Source organism: Ovis aries, chromosome 17 (genome assembly GCF_016772045.2).
Source record: "Ovis aries strain OAR_USU_Benz2616 breed Rambouillet chromosome 17, ARS-UI_Ramb_v3.0, whole genome shotgun sequence".
NCBI classification, from domain to species: Eukaryota; Metazoa; Chordata; class Mammalia; order Artiodactyla; family Bovidae; genus Ovis; species Ovis aries.
Window position 1 is genome coordinate 39,398,531 of NC_056070.1, and position 13,987 is coordinate 39,412,517.

Consider the following 13,987-nt stretch of genomic DNA (forward strand, 5'->3'; position numbering starts at 1 on the left):
AAAAGAACTTAATTTTGAAGGTATTGCTGTTGAGTCACAAATTTCATTAGAACAAAGACAGGAAGACATAACTAAAGTTATTATTCATAACATTAGATTAGAAAATGAGAGCACAGTTTACATTGGGTTAAAATTTTGGAAACAGTACTAAGATATTTTATGATTATCTCCTTTTAGCCCTTTAAAAACATGAAATTACGATGGCTGCGTTATTAGGAGGCTGTGAATATTAAGGTTATATTTTACCTTTAGCCAGAATAATTTTGATAATTATTGTTGCCACTGAAAATACTACTTTCAAACTCTAAATTTCTTCTATTATGGTAGCTAAGATTATGAGTATCAGTATTTTCCATAAGATAACTGAAGATCTTGGCTATTAAAGAGGAAAATTTTCAAGTTTTATATAAAGTCACTGTTATTCTCTGAGACCCATAGAAGTGATACATTAAGTCCTTATTGGAAGGTGTTATACTAAGAATGGATAGTTCCCTTGATAATCTAGACACATTATTTAAAAAGCCAAAAGCCTAACTATTTATGGAGAAAATATTTTGCCTTTTTTTCGATTCACCAGCTTCCTCACCACCCTGAAGAGAATAAAGCTAATGGTACAAGGTAGTTGTTATTTAATAAATAATTGTTGAATAAATTAGTAAGTAGGTAGCATAAAAAGAAAATAATCTCCAGGGAACTAAATTAGTTCATGTTTAGTACCAGTAGCTTAGGGAAATGCATCAGTATGTATTTTTCTTATTCACTCAACAATCCATTAGCTCATTCAACAGTATTTCTTATTATCAAAACAGAGGACTTAGCCCTGGAAGCAGAAGAATAAAATAGAGGTTGTCTCAGATTAAAATAAAAGATTACTCTTAAGGCAGAAAAATGTGAAGATACGATGTTCAATGTTAAGTCGATCAGTCGTGTCTGACTCTTTGTGACCCCATGGACTATATATAGCCCGCCACATTCCCCTGTCCATGGGATTCTCCAGGCAGTGGAGTGGTACCCATTCCCTTCACCAGGGAATCTTTCTGATCCAGAGATCAAACCAGGGTCTCCTGCATTTCAGGCAGATTCTTTACTGTCTGAACCACTAGGAAAACCCTGGCAGGAAAATGTGAAAATAAGATGTTACAATTACTATAATACAAGTATCTAGCTTTGAAAAAGTAAGTGTTACTAATACTGCTTCTGTGAGTGTCAGAATAGATAGGAAAGCTCTTAGAAGATGAGGAGAATCCTAATGAGGGAAGTGGAGAATTCTGGACAGTGGCAAGAACATGAGTATTGGTCATGAGTGGTCAAAAATGAAAATTTGAGCTTAACTGAAGAGTCGGACATGACTGAGCCACTGAACTGAATTGAAGTTTACTTGAGACCTAGTGTATTAATCTGCCCCAGCTGCCATAATAATATACCATAGGCTGAGCGGTTTACATAACACAAATTTATTTTCTCACAGTTATGGAGGCTAAAATTCACAAATCAAGGTACCAGCCAGCTTGGTTCCTTGTGAGAGATGTCTTGGCATATAAACAGTGCCTTCTTGCTGTGTCCTCACAGGACGGAGAAAAGCCACTTACCCTGTTGAATCAGGGCCCCACACTTATGACCTCACTTAACCTTAATTACCCCTTAAAGATTACCCTTACTTACCCCACCTTCTAATACAGTCACACTGTGGGGTCAGAGTTTTAACATACGGAGAGATATAATGCAGTCCATGGCACCTGCCATGTAAGAACTTTTGTTGTTGTTTTTCAGTTGTGTCCAACTTTTCGGAACCTCATGGACTGCACCACACCAGACTTCCCTGTCCTTCACTATCTCCTGGAGCTTGTGCAAACTCATGTCCACTGAGTCAGTGATGCTATCCAAACATTTCATCCTCTGCTGCCCCATTATCCTCCTGCCCTCAGTCTTTCCCAGCATGAGGATCTTTTCCAACGAGTCAACTAGAATTCCATCACCTCCACTAGCTTTGCTCATAGTGATGCTTACTAAAACCCACTTGACTTCACATCCAGGATTCTGGCTCTAGGTGAGTGACCACACCATAATGGTTATCTGAGTCATTAAGACCTCTTTTTGTACAGTTCTAAGGAAGTACATATTTTAGCTCAAAGAGAAAACTCAGGCCAGCCTGTGAAAGGATTAGGTTCCATTTTTGTTTTAATTCTTTCTGTTCTCAAAGTTGCTTTATTTACATTATACAACAATGATATCAACATTATGATCCCTGTATCCTTTCTTTCTTTAATTTATTTTTAATTTGAGGATAATAGTTTTACACTATTGTGTTAGTTTCTGCCATATATCAACATGAGTCAGTCATAGGCATATATGTGTCTCCTCCCTCTTGAACCTTTCTCCCACCTCTCACACCATCCCACCCCTCTAGGTTGTCACAGAGCACTGGATTTGAGCTCCCCGCATCATATAACAAATTCCCATTGGGTATGTATTTCACATATGGTAATGTATATGTTTCAACGCTCTTGTCTCAATTCATACCACCCTCTCTTTCCCTCTTTGTGTTCATAAGACTATTCTCTATGCCTGCATTTCCACTGCTGCCCTGCAAATAAGTTCATCAGTACAACCTTTCTAGATTCCGTGTGTGTGTGTGTGTGTGTGTGTGTGTGTGTGTGTCTGTGTGTCTGTGTGTCTGTGTTCAGTCATGTCTGACTCTTTGCAACCCCATGGACGATAGTCTGCCGGGTTCCTCTGTACATGGAATTTTCCTGGCAAAAATACTGGAGTGGGTTGCCATTTCCTACTCCAGGCTAGCTTCCATGTATATGCATTAATATATAATATTTGTTATTTATTTATTTTAATTGGAGGCTAATTACTTTACAATATTGTATTGGTTTTGCCATACATTGACATGAATCTGCCACGGGTGTACATGTGTTCCCCATCCTGAACCCCCTCCCACCTCCCTCTTCATCCCATCCCTCTGGGTCATCCCAGTGCACCAGCCCCAAGCATCCTGTATCATGATGCATCAAACCTGGACTGGTGATTTGTTTCACATATGATAATATACATGTTTCAATGCTATTCCCCCAAACCATCCCACCCTCACCCTCTCCCACAGAGTCCAAAAGATTGTTCTATGTCTCTTTTGCTGTCTCACATACAGGGTTATTGGTACCATTTTTCTAAATTCCATATATATATGTTAGTATACTGTATTGGTGTTTTTCTTTCTGGCTTACTTCACTCTGTTTAATAGGCTCCAGTTTCATCCACCTCATTAGAACTGATTCAAATGTATTCTTCTTAATGCCTGAGTAATAGTCCATTGTGTATATGTACCACAGCTTTCTAATCCATTCATCTGCTGATGGACATCTAGGTTGCTTCCATGTCCTGGCTATTATAAACAGTGCTGTGATGAACATTGGGGTACATGTATCTCTTTCCATTCTGGTTTCCTCTGTGTGTATGCCCAGCAATGGGATTGCTGGGTCATCTGGCAGCTATATTTCTAGTTTTTTAAGGACTCTCCACACTGTTCTCCATAGTGGCTGTACTAGTTTGCATTCCCACCAACAGTGTAAGAGGCTTCCCTTTTCTCCACACCCTCTCCAGCATTTATTGCTTATAGACTTTTGGAGCACAGCCATTCTGACTGGAGTGAAATGGTACCTCATTGTGGCTTTGATTTGCATTTCTCTGATAATGAGTGATGTTGAGCATCTTTTCATGTGTTTGTTAGCCATCTGTATGTCTACTTTGGAGAAATGTCTGTTTCGTTCTTTGGCCAATTTTTTGATTGGGTCATTTATTTTTCTAGAATTGAGCTGCAGGAGTTGCTTGTATATTTTTGAAATTAATTATTTGTCTGTTGCTTCATTTGCTATTATTTTCTCCCATTCTGAAGGCTGTCTTTTCACCTTGCTTAGTTTCCTTTGTTGTGCAAAAGCTTTTAAGTTTAATTAGGTCCCATTTGTTTATTTTTGCTTTTATTTCCAATACTCTGGGAGGTGGGTCTTAGAGGATCCTGCTGTGATTTTTGTCAGAGAGTGTTTTGCCTATGCTTTCCTCTAGGAGTTTTATAGTTTCTGGTCTTACATTTAGATCTTTAACCCATTTTGAGTTTGTTTTTGTGTATGGTGTTAGAAAGTGTTCTAGTTTCATTCTTTTACAAGTGGTTGACCAATTTTCCCAGCACCACTTGTTAAAGAGATTATCTTTTCTCCATTGTATAATCTTGCCTCCTTTGTTGAAGATAAGGTATCCATAGGTGTGTGGATTTATGTCTGGGCTTTCTATTTTGTTCTACTGATCTATATTTTTGTCTTTGTGCCAGTACCACACTATCTTGATGACTGTGGCTTTGTAGTAGAGCCTGAAGTCAGGCAGGTTTATTCCTCCAGTTCCATTCTTCTTTCTCAAGATTGCTTTGGCTATTTGAGTTTTTTTTTTTTCCACACAAATTGTGAAATTATTTGTTATAGTTCTTTGAAAAATACCATTGGTAGCTTGATAAGGATTGCATTGAATCTATAGATTGCTTTGGTTAGGAAATCGTTCCAAGCATCTTTTCTGACCACAATGCAGTAAGATTAGATGTCAAAGGAGAAAAACTATTTAAAATTCCAACATATGGAGGCTAAACAACATGCTGCTGAATAACCAATAAATCACAGAAGAAATCAAAATATGCATATAAACAAATGAAAATGAAAACACAACAATCCAAAACCTATGGGACACTGTAAAAGCAGTGCTATGGGGAAGGTTCATAGCAATACAGGCATACCTCAAGAAACAAGAAAAAAGTCAAATAAATAACCTAACTCTACACCTAAAGCGACCAGAAATGGAAGAAATGAAAAACCCCAGGATTAGCAGAAGGAAAGAAATCTTAAAAATTAGGGCAGAAATAAATGCAAAAGAAACAAAAGAGACCATAGCAAAAATCAACAAAGCCAAAAGCTGGTTCTTTGAGAGGATAAATAAAATTGACAGACCATTAGCCAGACTCATCAAGAAGCAAAGAGAGAAAAATCAAATCAGCAAAATTAGAAATCAAAATGGAGAGATCATAACAGATAACACAGAAATACAAAGGATCATAAGAGAATACTATCAGCAATTATATGCCAATAAAATGGACAATTTGGAGGAAATGGACAAGTTCTTAGAAAAGTACAACTTTCCAAAACTGAACCAGGAAGAAGTGGAAAATCTTAACAGATCCATCACAAGCACAGAAATTGAAACTGTAATTAGAAATCTTCCAGCAAACAAAAGCCCAGGTCCAGACGGCTTCACAGCTGAATTCTACCAAAATTTAGAGAAGAGCTAACACCTATCCTACTCAAACTCTTCCAGAAAATTGCAGAAGAAGGTAAACTTCCAAACTCATTCTATGAGGCCACCATCACCCTAATACCAAAACCTGACAAAGATGCCACAAGAAAAGAAAACTACAGGCTGATATCACTGATGAACATAGATGCAAAAATCCTCAACAAAATTCTAGCAATCAGAATCCAACAACATATTAAAAAAATCATACATCGTGACCAAGTGGGCTTTATCCCAGGGATGCAAGGATTCTTCAATATCTGCAAATCAATCAATGTAATATGCCACATTAATAAATTGAAAAATAAAAACCATATGATTATCTCAATAGATGCAGAGAAAGCCTTTGACAAAATTCAACATCCATTTATGATAAAAAAAAAAAAAACCCTCCAGAAAGCAGGAATAGAAGGAACATACCTCAACATAATAAAAGCTGTATATGACAAACCCACAGCAAACATTATCCTCAGTGGTGAAAAATTGAAAGCATTTCCCTTAAAGTCAGGAACAAGACAAGGGTGCCCACTCTCACCACTACTATTTAACATAGTTTTGGAAGTTTTGGCCACAGCAATCAGAGCAGAAAAAGAAATAAAAGGAGTCCAGATTGGAAAAGAAGTAAAACTCACACTGTTTGCAGATGACATGATCCTCTACATAGAAAGCCCTAAAGACTCCACCAGAAAATTACTAGAGCTAACCAACAAATATAGTAAAGTTGCAGGATATACCCAGAGAGATGTTATGGGGAGGGAGGTGGGAGGGGGTTCATGTTTGGGAACACATGTACACCCGTGGTGGATTCATGTCAATGTATGGCAAAACCAACACAGTATTGTAAAGTAAAATAAAGTAAAAATTAAAATAAAATAAAATAAAATCAACACACAGAAATCCCTTGCATTCCTATACACTAACAATGAGAAAACAAAAAGGGAAATTAAGGAAACAATTCCATTCACCATTGCAATGAAAAAAATTATAATATTTGTTTTTATCTTTCTGACTTACTTCACTCTGTATAATAAGATCTTCTTCTTCTGCTGCTGCTGCTGCTGCTGCTGCTAAGCTGCTTCAGTCATGTCTGACTCTGTGCAACCCCAGAGATGGCAGCCCACAAGGCTCCCCTGTCCCTGGGATTCTCCAGGCAAGAACACTGGAGTGGGTTGCCATTTCCCTCTTCAATGCATGAAAGTGAAAAGTGAAAGTGAGGTTGCTAGGAGTCGCTCAGTCATGTCCAACTCCTAGCGACCCCATGGACTGCAGCCTACCAACCTCCTCCATCCATGGGATTTTCCAGGCAAGAGTACTGGAGTGAGTTGCCATTGCCTTCTCCATAATAGGATCTAGATTCATCCATCTCATTAGAACTGACTCAAATGTATTCCTTTTTATATTGAGTATGCTTGCTTCTTGAAGGAAATCAACGACAAACCTAGACAGCATATTAAAAAACAGAGACATAACTTTGCCAGCAAAGGACTGTATCGTCAAAGCTATGGTGTTTTTCAGCAGTCACGAATGGATGTGAGAGTTGGACCATAAAGAAGGCTGAGCTCTGAAGAACTGATGCTTTCAAACGGTGATGCTGGAGAAGATTCTTGAGACAGCAAGGAGAACAAATCAGTCAGTTGTAAAGGAAATCAACCCTGAATATTCATTCAGCTAAAGCTGAAGCTCCAATAATTTGATCACTGATACAAAGAACTGACACACTGGCAAGACCCTGTTGCTGGGAAAGATTGAAGGCAGGTAGAGAAGAGGGCAACAGGACACGAGATGGTTGGGTGGTATCATGGACTCAATGGACTTGAATCTGAGCAAACTCTGGAACATAATAAAAGACAAGAAAGCCTGGCATGCAGCATTCCCTGGGGTCACAGAGTCAGACACTACTGAATGACTAAACAACAAGAACAACAAATATTCCATTGTATATATGTACCACAACTTCTTTATCCACTCATCTGTTGATGGACATCTAGGTTGCTTCCATGTTCTAGCTATTGTAAATAGTGCTGCTATGAACATTGTCTTCTTCGCTTATGGTTTCCTCAGGATATATGCCCAGTAGTGGGACTGCAGAGTCATATGGCAGTTTTATTGTTAGTTTTTCAAGGAATCTCAACACTGTTTTCCATAGCGGCTGTATCAATTTACATTTCTAAAAACAATACAAAAAGATTGCCTTTTCTCCACACCCTCCCCAGGATTTATCGTTTGTAGATTTTTTGATGTATGACTGGTATGAGGTGATACCCCATTGTAGTTTTTATTTGTATTTCTCTAATACTGAGCAATGTTGAATATCTTTTAATATATGCATTAGTCATCTGTATGTCTTTGGAGAAATATTTCTTTAGGACTTCTGTCCACTCTGATTGGGTTGGTTTTTTTTTTGTTTGTTTGTTTTTGTTCTTTGTATTGAGCTGCATGAGCTGCTTGTGTATTTTGGAGACTAATCCTTAGTTGTTTCACTTGATATTATTTTTTTCCCATTCCGAGGGTTGTCTTTTTTACCTTGTTTATATTTTCCTTTGCTGTGCATAAACTTTAAATTTAATTAGGTCCTATTTGTTTACTTTTGTTTTTATTTCCGTAACTCGAGGAGGCAGGCCATAGAGGATCTTGCTGTGATTTATGTCAGAAAGTGTACTATCTATGTTTTCCTCTAAGAGCTTTATAGTTTCTGGTCATAAATTTTTAAGTTTTTAATCTATTTTGAGTTTGTTTTTGTGTATAGTGTTAGGAGGTGTTCTAGTTTCACTGTTCTACATGTTAGCTGCCCAGTTTTCCCAGCACCACTTATTGAGGAGGGGCTGTCTTTTCTCCATTATATATTCTTGCCTTTTTTGTCAAAGATAAGGTGCCCATAGATGTGTAGGTTTATCTCAAGGCTTTCTGTCTTGTTCCATTGGTCTATATTTCTGTTTTTATGCCAGTACCATACTGTTTTGATGACTATAGCTTTGCAGTGTAATCTGAAGCCAGGAAGGAAACTTGCCAGTTGCGTAGACTTGGCATGGTTGAACAGTTTGGAGGAAAGGAAAGTCCACCCAAAGACAGATGAATAAGCTGAGGAGTGGAGGCTAAGACTTGAAAAATGGAAAGTCATTGGGAGGAGACCAACTGTGCATGGCTTGGATCCCCAGCCTGGAAAACAGAGGGACTACATATCCCCAGATCCTTGTATCCCCAGCCTGGGAAACAGATGGACCAAGGCTGACGCTTTTAAGTGAGGCAGCAAATGCCAGATGGGAGTAGAATCGAGAGGGATGCCTTAAGTAAGTTTGAATAAAATGACTCTGAGCTAACTTTATAATTTAACAGAACAGGGTATCTTACAGACAACTGAATATACTTCTCTGGAGATTCCAAGAGATGAGAACCAGAGACAGAAGTTCAAGGGAACTTCTAAAGTGTAATAATGGACTTCCCTGGTAGTCCAGTGGTTAAAAATCTGCCTCCCAATTCAGGGGATGCAGGTTTAATGCATGTTCAGGGAACTAAGATCCCCCATGCTGCAGGGCAACTAAGTCCATATGCCACAACTGCTGAGACCAGACACCCTAGACCTGAGCTCTGCAACAAGAGAACCCTTGTGCTGCAACTAGAGAAGCCTGCGCACCTCAACAAAGACCCAGGGCAGCCAAAATAAATAAATCATAATAGCAAAGTACAAAAAGAAAGAGGAACCTAAGGGAATTAATTTGGAGGTCCCAAGAGGTAGGAAAAGACCCAGAAAGCAAGGTGGCATGATGGTCAAAGGAGAACCCCATTTCAAGAATGTCTATCTCAAATGCCCTAGATATGTTATATAACACAGGGGGAGAGTACTTACCCTTCCTCTCTCTCTCTCTTGAGGTCTGCCTAACTGCATGAGGTATGTACTTTGTTCTTCTTCATGTTCATTCAAGGAGAAGTGGCACTATCATGCATCATTGCCTGTGCCTAAGTAGGGAAGATGTTCTAATTCAGGAAGGAAGTGTTAGCAAGTCCTATTTGGTCTGGCAACTAGCCATGCCCTTCAGTATGAGCTTCATCAGTATGTAAGTTGGTCAATTGATCCCTATTTGCCTAATCTCCATATCTTTCTCTCAAACGGTTATAAATTTGGATGAAAAAGAGGAGTGCTCTTTACTGGGTCCACTTAAACTTCCATATTTAAAATTGAGAGAAATAGAAATTTGGGCAAAAGTGATGCTTCCACAGCAAACTTCAGCAAACTCAAGAGAATACTAAAGACATTTACAAGGAGTTAATTAATAGGTGTACATATGGCAGCAAAAACACTTGGCAGAAGCTTGTGTTTGAATACATCACAGAGCTAATCCACTGTAAACAATGTTGATTTAACTTTCAGAAAATATTTTAATGGAATTGAGTCTTATGTACGCTTACTCGTTGATAGTACTAAAATAAATAGGTTCCTTTAAGAATATATGCAACTGACACTATTAAGATGGAATCAGATAAAATGTTCAGGCCACTTTTAGAAGATATATCTTCCACACAACCTAATTACCCCTTACTTGCCCTTTGATGTCCTGAAAGTATCCTCAATCCGATTTCCAGACAATACTGTAACCAGCATAAGTCCCAAGTGAATGAAATAAATGGCTTAATAGCATCCCAAGATCTTTAAACCACCACCACCCAATCCGTTCGCATTCACTTAGGACAAAGGTGTGCGTGCTGCTTGGAGCTTCCTTTCCTACACAATGAGTTTGAATTCTGACTTCCAAACACTAAGCTGACAGCTTCAATCTCTTTCTTTTTTCCCTCAAAATTTTACTCACATGTTTTTCATGAAAAACAAATAATCTGCCCTGTAAGAAAAAAAGTCCCCCTCAACTAAGTTGCCTATTCTCTCCTTCCTCTTTGAGAAGCTACTTTAATTGGATTCATTTCTTCTTTTCTAGAACCATGTCTTCATCTCTGCTACATTCCTGATCTCCCTTTCTTTCTTCTGTCTTCAATTATATAAGAGCCTCCTCCCCTAACAACCTGCCCTGTTCTTGTCCATCCCTCTAACTCCTGCCTATTCTCTCAGTTTCCCTTTATTGTTCTGAATTCACCCCAAATTAGTTGTCTACAGTCAAAGCCAAATATAATTCTTCTCCAATTATAATTCTTCTTTATCTCATTTTCACCAAGAGCATCAGCAGGTTATCATTTTTTTTTTTTTGTACAAACTAGATGCTCAGTAACTACCTAGTAATTACTAGGAATTATTTTTCCTCATCCATCAAAATGGGGTAACCTGATATAACTGAGGTTAATTATTTTGATGTGAACACATCTTAATTTTACACAATGCCGTATGTTATACATGCATGCTAAGTCGCTTCAGTCTTCTCACTGTTTGCAACCTTATGGACTGTAGTCCACCAGGATCCTCTGTCCATAAGATTCTCAAGGCAAGAATACTGGAGCCGGTTGCTATTTCCTCCTCCAGGGGATGTTCCCAAGCCAGGGGTTAAACCCATGTCTCTTAAGTCTCCTGCACTGGCGGGTGTGTTCTTTACCACTAGCGCCACCTGGGAAACTACATATCAATAAACCTGAATTAAAAAGTGAACAAATAAGTTACCATTTTAAAAAATCACTAAAAATTAGTGAATCTCACTGACTAAAAAACTATTAGAAAAATACTTGCATCTAAAAAGACATGTGGCACAGAGCAGGTGCTTACTGCATAAATGGGTATATTCCTGATGCACATGATTTAGCTCAGTTCTCAGCCGAAGTTCTCAGGGACTTGTCCTATTCTCACATTTCAATGTGTGTTTATAAAGAAAGCTGAAGCATTGATCCTTTTGAACCATGGTGTTGAAGACACTTGAGAGTCCCTTGGACTACAAGGAGATCAAACCAGTCAATCCTAAAGGAAATCAGTCCTGAATATTCATTGGAAGAACTGATGCTAAAGCTGAAACTCCAATACTTTGGCCACCTTATGCAAGGAATTGACTCATTGGAAAGGACCCTGATGCTGGGAAAGATTGAAGGCAGGAGAAGAAGGGGATGACAGAGGACATGATGGTTGGATGGCATCACTGACTTGATGGACATGAGTTTGAGCAAGCTTTGGGAGTTGGTGATGGACAGGGAAGCCTTGCGTGCTACAGTCCATGGGGTCACAAATAGACGCGACTGAGCAACTGAACTGAACTGATGAGAAAAAGTGGGGTCTGTTAATTTGTCTATATTGTATCAGTATGAAACTGCTTTCTTAGAGGAAAAAAAAAAAAACGCTGAATGCCTATGAGATACATTCACCAAGGTCTTCATCATTTCCTGTATCACAAGTGACCAGGCTATTGTGATGGTCACTGTAAATGTGGAGACCAGACTGATTACCAGGAAAGCCGGTAAGTTAGCAGAGATCTCCAATGAGGTCATGAAAGAGGAACAGGGTTATTTTGGGGCCACATCAAAATCTAATTACTGACACTAAAAAGGGTTTTGCAAGTGAGAGAATTTGTTGTCTGTCAAAGGAAGCTGATCAGAAAACAAAGATCAGTAATTGAAATAAACAATGGCAAATGAAGAATTAGGGCAATCATCTAAATAATCCAGGAAGCTAATATTTTGGGCAAAAAAGGAAAAGAAGTTCAGAATTTGAAAGGCCAGGATTGGCTCTCTATAATTAACACATATAAATATTCAAGCTTGAGGCTTATCTATAAAATTAAAACCTCAATTTTTGTTTCCAAATTAGGATTAGGTCACCTGAGGCCATTTAGAATCTTTATAAAATTTATAATAAAAATTATTGAAATAAAATTTTTATTTCCTCTTAAGCACTTCTTTAACATCTCACAAGTAGTTATAATCACTGTTATCAGAAAGATATGATTTTAAATGTGTCACAAATGCAATAATCATTCACTCAGTAAATGTTGCCAGAGCACCTCCTGGGACCAAGGTGCTCTGCTGGAAGACAGTAGACGGACATTGAGACATGTATTGCTTTTCAGGCAAATGGAGGAAAGAAGACAGGACACATAAATAAGAGGAATTTGCTAAATCAGAGGAGGGAGGGTTTTTTTCCTCTACCATGACAGCTGCGGAGGTAGGAGAAGCATCACAGGTGATTGAAAAGTTGAATTTGTATAAGATTTTAAAAATTAGTAAAGATTTAAAGTCTAAAAACCTGGAGATGAATATTCTCAGCAAAGGACACAAGGAAAGCAAAACAAAGGTGGGAGAAACAAAGAATGTGTTGTTGGGTTGCACACCTATAAGCCCTTCACTTGCCCAAATTTAAGATGGAAGAGCCCAGAGTCAGCAACTTAGACATCAGTGGATTATTCGATAGAAATGCTTACATGTCTAAAAAGGGTCCTGGAGTGACACCCCACCATGTGGCCCATGGCAGTCAGGACAGGGCAGCAGTCTTTGCTTGGGGAGTAGGGGGGAGGGGATGTTACCAGTTGTAGGCGAACTGACATCAAGTTGGCTCATCGGGTCCCAGGGAAACCAGCAGAGAGGCATGGCCCTCACCACCCCTTTGATAAGACGACTCACCTCCTGGGGCCTGGGGCAAGTATGTAGGAAGGTCAGTCATATGCATAGGTTGTAGGTGAAGCAGGCACTGGTCAGGTAGGGGATGGACAGAGACAGAGAGCAGCCACTTTGAGTGTCCTGACTGTATATATGTGTTTACCAAAGATGAGCCATTTGTCCTGGAAGACAGACTTGCAAAGAGCAGGTGTGGTGTGTGTGGGTATGGTGTGCCACCGGGGAAGAATTTGGAGAGTCAGGCCCCCTGGAATGACAAGCTCCTCATTGGAATATTATTAGATACAGCCTGGAAAATATCAATTTTTTTAGCCTCTGAAAAAATTTACTAGATCAAATCTGTGTTCTTTCTACACACACACACACACACACACACATATATATATATATTTTTTTTAATACTCAGGTTTCATTTCCAGATAGTAATGTGAAATCTTAAGATTCAAAGAAATAAAACTAAAACAGTAAAAAAGACATATCATCGAGTTACTACATGCCTGGCACATGTATTAACATTTAATTTTCATAAGGCTGAGATTCTTTACTGGTCCCATTTTTCAGATGAGAACACAGAGGCAACAGAGCTAAGAAACAAGCGCAAGGTCCTTCTATTGTTAAATGATTGGGCTGTAATCTGACTCAAGGGTCATCAGATTCTAGAACTCATGCCCTTATCCACAGTGCTACACTAATTCTCCATGTTTTCAGTAGGCAACATAAGTAAAGACCCTCAGAAATTTGATGTTTTTCTACTATATTTAATGGAAAGAAATAGCTGGGCTACTTTCAACCATCAATTTTCCATGTAACAATTTATGTGACAACACTGATATATATCCCCAAGACTGCTCTGCAAATATGTCTTAGAAATAATTTCCCTAAACATATATTTCCTAGACATTTATAATGTATTTTAAAATTAAAATATTGATTTAATTCATGTACCTCGATGATCATCTTGCTTGCTTCATGGAATTGCAATTTTAGAATGCATGGATTATTTTTGCTCCAGAGGGGACAATCCAATCAAGCAAAGACCTCTAGCCACACACAAATTCTGTTTGGTTCTATTTTGAATAATAAAAATAAAATATATTCTCTGGAATAACTAAAAGTCTAAATATAT